This window comes from Salminus brasiliensis, chromosome 20, assembly GCF_030463535.1.
Source record: "Salminus brasiliensis chromosome 20, fSalBra1.hap2, whole genome shotgun sequence".
Classification (NCBI taxonomy): Eukaryota; Metazoa; Chordata; class Actinopteri; order Characiformes; family Bryconidae; genus Salminus; species Salminus brasiliensis.
This window is the reverse complement of record NC_132897.1, coordinates 22172386-22178519: the sequence shown is the minus strand read 5'-3', so window position 1 is coordinate 22178519 and position 6134 is coordinate 22172386. Positions and strand designations below refer to the sequence as shown.

The following is a 6134-nucleotide window of genomic DNA, read 5'->3' as shown; positions in this document are numbered from 1 at the left end:
AGGTAATGTTCCACTTTGGGATGGTCTCCATGGATATTCAAAGAAGTAAGTACTGACAAATTAGTTCACTAAATATTGTTACTCTGATCAAAAGCATACACCAACTTTCCATAAAAATCTGAACCCTTTTTTGTGGATTAAATGCTACAGTTGTAGCAGATGTTTTCAAGATGTGAAACTAAACATTTTCAAGGATTGGGCAACTTTTAGACATTCATCCTGCACTTTTTGGCATTAGACTTCAAGTGATGCCCCAAGTTGTTAGCACTTACATTGCAATTTAGGTAAGATTGCTACAGTAAGAGTGGCAATTAGAGATAAAACTGTGCATAGATATATTATCCAAACTTCTTTTGTTGCTAGAGTCACTTTAAACTACCCCAAGAAATAGCACTAACTAGTTACTATGAAAAGGTCAGTGCAATTGTTAGAGTATCAATTGTGACAGTCATTTTACCAGACATTTTGTGTAATTGGAATTTCATTTGAAATATTATGAATAAAAGTTTTCTGACTTTACTTACTTGGTGCTCTGCTAATTCCTGTAACCAGCCACAATACTGCAGCAGATGTTTCTGACAAAAACTGCCCAACTGTTGCTACTTAGACTTTCTGAAAGCTTACTATGAATTTAAGTCATTCACAGCTCCTCATTTTACCAGACAGTTTGTGTAATTGGAATTTCATTTAAAATATTATGAATACGGGTCTTCTGACTTTACTTACTTGGTGCTCTGCTAATTCCTGTAACTGGCCACAATACTGCAGCAGATGTTTCTGACAAAAACTGCCCAAACTGTTGCTACTTATACTTTCTGAAAGCTTACTATGAATTGAAATCATTCACAGCTCTTCCCCTGTAATATCACAATGTGACATCACAATAGTGGATTCTTCTGGATTCCAATTAGAGGGGCACTTCACACTTACATGAAGGCACTCACACACACATTTGAAATAATCCATAAAGAAACATAAGACAAATCTTTGCTTGCTTGAGTCACTTAAAACTACCCCAACAATTGGCACTTACCAAATACTACTCAAAGGTTAGCACTTTTGTTAAAGTATCAAGTGTGACATTGGTTTGATCAAACACTTTCTCTGATAGTGGAACCTTCAAGTTCCACCTAAAATAAGCATTGTTACTCTGATCTAAAATATACACCAACTTTCCATAAACATCTTAACCCTTTTGTGTGGATTAAATGCTACAGTTGTAGCAGATGTTTTCAAGATGTGAAACTAAAAGTTTTCAAGGATTGGGCAACTTTCAGACATTCATCCTGCACTTTTTGACGTTAGACTTCAAGAGATGCCCCAACTTGTTAGCACTTACATTGCAATTTAGGTAAGATTGCTACAATTAGAGTGGCACTCAGAGATAAAACTGTGCATAGATATATTATCCAAATGTCTTTTGTTGCTAGAGTCACTTTAAACTACCCCAACAAATAGCACTTACTAGTTACTATGAAAAGGTCAGTGCAATTGTTAGAGAATCAATTGTGACAGTCATTTTACCAGACATTTTGTGTAATTGGAATTTCATTTGAAATATTATGAATAAAAGTTTTCTGACTTTACTTACTTGGTGCTCTGCTAATTCCTGAAACTGGCCACACTACTGCAGCAGATGTTTCTGACAAAAACTGCCCAAACTGTTGCTACTTAAACTTTCTAAAAGCTTACTATGAATTGAAGTCATTCACAGCTCCTCCCCTGTAATATCACAATGTGACATCACAATAGTGGATTCTTCTGGATTCCAATTAGAGGGGCACTTCACACTTACAGGAAGGCACTCACACACACATTTGCACTAATCCATAAAGAAACATAAGACAAATCTTTGGTTGCTTGAGTCACTTAAACCTACCCCAAAAAATGGCACTTACCAAATACTACTCAAAGGTCAGCACTATTGTTAAAGTATCAAGTGTGACATTGGTTTGATCAAACACTTTCTCTGATAGTGGAACCTTTAAGTTCCACCTGAAATATTAAGATTACATTTTCTCAGGGACGTATCAGATATTAAACTGATAAGAACAGATTTTTTTTTCTTTCGAAAAAAGTTTTATTGTCACAATTTCAAGTAATTTCCATTTCATTCATTTCACAACATTTTTGAAGCTTTTTCTTTTTACAATCGTATTTCATCTTAATAAATAATACACACATAAAATCATTTTTTACACATAAAAGTCAATTAAGAGCGAAGATCAGTAAAAACATTCAATAAAAGCTTTCATGTGTGTGTGTGTGTAAAAGTCCAGTTTGGTTGTCTTTAAAAAGTGAAATACAATTACAATAAAAGCTTATACATGGTTCAAATAAATAAATGGAATAAATAAGACAATAAATAATCAATAAAAAAATAAATAAATAAACAAATAAATATTCATTTAGTAAAATCAGTTCAGTTTAAAAGTCGTTGCTAAAACAGTCTCTTTGTGCAGGACCGGGGTGAGCCACTATCAAGCTGGCACCACCTCGCTCCCCAGAAGTCATGATGCTTCAGTGTCAGGGCTCAGCGGAGATCCTCCCCTGTGCCCGCTGCTCCTTTCGTGGTTACGGTCTTGCCGGGTGCATCTACGGGAGCCAGCGACCGTGGTGGTCTGGACCCCCCTGCGTGTGACCCCGGCCCCCTCCTCCGAATGTCGGCGTGCGGTGTCCCCTGCAGCGATGATGTAACCAGCGCAGACAGAGCGTGCAGGGGCACCGTCACTCGCTTCCCCACCAGCAGGTTGCGGGAGGTCCACAGGACGGCCTTTACGCCGTTAAGGGTGAGCCAGAGTGCTGTGAACTCTGCCGCTGGTAGTCTGTCTATGCCCTGGCCCACCCCGTTTTCCGCTAGCCGGTAAACTGACGGCTGGACCTCCCCTGTTGGCAGGCTCGGGCATTGCAGGGGGCCGGTTATGGCCCACAGGTCCCTCGCCACGCTGCACTCCCAGAGCACGTGCCACACGGTCTCTGGTTCGCCACACCCAGGCCGTGGGCACGTGGGGTTGGACGCCATTCCCCGGGAGCGCATCACGGCCGAACAGGCCACCCCATGCAAAGCCACCCTGTCGTTAGTAGCTAGCTACTACACGGTGATGCCAAAAGAACCAGCGCTATCCACGCCAACCCGTACAAACACTAGCAAGCCACCAGAAGCGTTCCACCACCCCACAGATTGGCGAAAAGGAGAAGCCTTCTACTACTACTGCTACTACTACAACAGACACAGATCTGACTTTCAAACATCAAGAGAAAGAGCAGCTCTGCTAAAAGCAGAGCCTTCCAAAAATAGGCAAAACTCGTCTACGTTCCCCTCCACGGAAATCTTTAGTAAAAGGCGAAAGATTTGTACGTGAATTAAAAGAAACCCGAGCCATACCAACCGGCACCCGAGCCTACGAACCCCTACCGAAGGCCAAGGCTGCTGGAGAAGGGCAGGGAAGGTTGCGAGCCAGGGTAAAACTCCTCCTCCTTGTTTCTCCTCTCCTCTCCCGTTTGGTGCGGTAGACTCCTCTTCCAATAAAGCTGCCCAGGTGCCGCTTTACCTGAAAGAAGGAGCAGAAAGGAAACACACAAAAAAAAAAAAAAAAAGGAGGGAAAACCAAAAACACACCAAAAAGACCACGCCCACCCATGCAAACACGTTTCTTCAGCTTTCTTTCCTTTATCTACCTGAAAGAGGTGCACCATTCCTGGAGGTACTGCAATACCAGGTCGATGCGTGGAGCGGAAGCAAGCTCCTCTTCCGACTCCCGGGTTCAAAAATCTATTTAATATATAGTTCTCATATCGAGGACATATCAGATATTAAACTGATAAGAACAGATTTTTTTCTTTCGAAAAAAGTTGTCACAAATTCAGTTCATTTCCATTTCATTCATTTCAGAACATTTTTAAAAGCTTTTCTTTTTACAATCATATATCATCTTAATAAATAATTTCATAAAGCCAATACACACATAAAATCATTTTTACACATAAAAGTCAGTTAAAAGAGAGGAACAGTAAAAACATTCGATAAAAGCTTTCATGTGAGTGTGTGTGTGTAAAAGTCCAGTGTGGTTTTCCTTAAAAGATGAAATACTATTAAAAAGCTTACACAAGTTTCAATAAATAAATGAAATAACTAAGACAATAAATAATCAATAAATAAATATCCATTCAGTAAAATCACTTCAGTTTAGAAGTCTTTGCGAAAACAGTCTCTTTGTGCAGGATCGGGGTGAGCCACTATCAAGCTGGCACCACCTCGGTCCCCATAATTCACGATGCTTCAGTGTCCGGGCTCAGCGGAGATCCTCCCCTGCGCCCGCTGCTCCTTTCGTGGTTGCGGTCTTGCCGGGTGCATCTACGGGAGCCAGCGGCCGTGGTGGTCTGGACCCCCCTGCGTGTGACCCCTGCCCCCTCCTCCGAATGTCGGCGTGCGGTGTCCCCTGCAGCGACGATGTGACCAGCACACATCACTCGGTTCCCCACCAGCAGGTTGCGGGAGGTCCATAGGGCTGCCTTCACGCCGTTAAGGGTGAGCCAGAGCGCTGTGAACTCTGCATCTGGTAATTTTTCTACGCCCTGGCCCACCCCGTTTACCGCTAGCCGGTAAACTAACGGCTGGACCTCCCGCAGAAACGATAAGAACAGATACTACACTTGATCTTAGCCAAAAGGCCGAGAAGCGATAACCCGAACAGGCCACCCCGTGCGAAGCCACCCTGTCGTTAGTAGCTAGCTACTACACGGTGACGCCAAAAGAACCAGCGCTAACCATGCCCACCCGTACAAACACTAGCAAGCCACCAGAAGCGTTCCACCACCCTACAGATTGGCGAAAAGGAGGAGCCTTCTACTACTACTACAACAGACACAGATCTGACTTTCAAACATCAAGAGAAAGAGCAGCTCTGCTAAAACTGGTGAAGATGCATCAGTTCCAATGGCACAATGGGATTGTAAATGGGGAGGATATGTGAATACCTTCTATGTATAGACATATCTCAGAATATTTCTAATTAAAACAGTTAACACTGTTAACACAATCCACTATTGTGATGTCACATTGTGATATTACAGGGGTGGAGCCTATTGAAGTCTTTTCTCGACTCTGCTGTGGTTTCTAAATGCAATATGTTGTCCCTCCCTTGGCACTTGAATTTCACTATGCATATTGTTCCCCAGGCTCGTTCTTTCGTGCCGCGTTTGTTGCTGATCGGTGGGATGCAGTTTCCTCTGATGCGTTTGAGTTGTTTACTGATGCTGCCCCTTCAGTCGGTTTTGGGGGGCATTTCCAAGGGCAATGGTTTGCTGAGAAATGGCCTTCTGAGTTTACTCAACTCGCCATTGGGTCTGCATCCTCTGCGCCTCATGATTTGTATCCCACAGTTGTGTCCTCTGGGGAGAAAGTTCCCCTTGGAGAAGGATTAAATTATTTTGTGACAATAAAGCTGTTGTCTCAGTTATTAATAAAAGACTATCCTCGTGCCCTTCAATTATGTTCTTTCTGAGTTGTTTAACTTGGCATTCGGTTATTAATAATTTCATATTGACTTCTGAATATATCCTGGGACCTCAGGCCCGGTTAGAGGGCATCTACCAACCTCTCTCTTAATCCTAAATTAAAGAGTTATTATAACTCACTATTAAGCTTTGCAAAACGTTACATTGCAAAAGGCTTAGCCCCGTCCACTCTCAAAGCTTACAATTCCACTTGGTCACTCTTCACCCTTTCTTGCATTTTGTTGCAATTACTTTCCATTCTTATATCTACAGTCACTGCTTTCATTGTTCACAACATAGTTTTCTCCAGGCTATTATACCATTCTATTACAGCACTCAAAAACACACGTTAGATTACAAGTGGGGAAAAAGAGGAAACTAAATGATGGCAGGAAATAGGTTTCTATTTTTTTCTCTTATTAACATTAAAATAACAAGGGAACAAAACAACCACAATAACCGGTATTATTATTATTATTATTATTATTATTAATTATAATAACTATTATTGTATATTAACAATAACAATAACTGTGATAACCATAATACTTATAATATTATAATATACATTTTAATAACAAAAACAATAATAACATAAAACTACCCAACAGTATTTATAAATATTTGATAATGACCGA

The 6134-nt window shown here is 41.2% G+C and overlaps 1 non-coding gene and 2 pseudogenes across 1 annotated transcript; all 3 read right to left on the bottom strand.

Moving 5' to 3' along the window:
- Positions 1-3265: 3265 nt before the first annotated feature.
- Positions 3266-3381, bottom strand: LOC140542546 (U5 spliceosomal RNA). The gene has a single exon (XR_011978109.1). It is a non-coding gene; the product is annotated as a U5 spliceosomal RNA (small nuclear RNA).
- A 301-nt stretch (positions 3382-3682) lies between these two features.
- Positions 3683-3856, bottom strand: LOC140542439 (U2 spliceosomal RNA; annotated as a pseudogene).
- A 667-nt stretch (positions 3857-4523) lies between these two features.
- LOC140542446 (U2 spliceosomal RNA) lies at positions 4524-4683 on the bottom strand (annotated as a pseudogene).
- Between the last annotated feature and the right edge of the window lie 1451 nt (positions 4684-6134).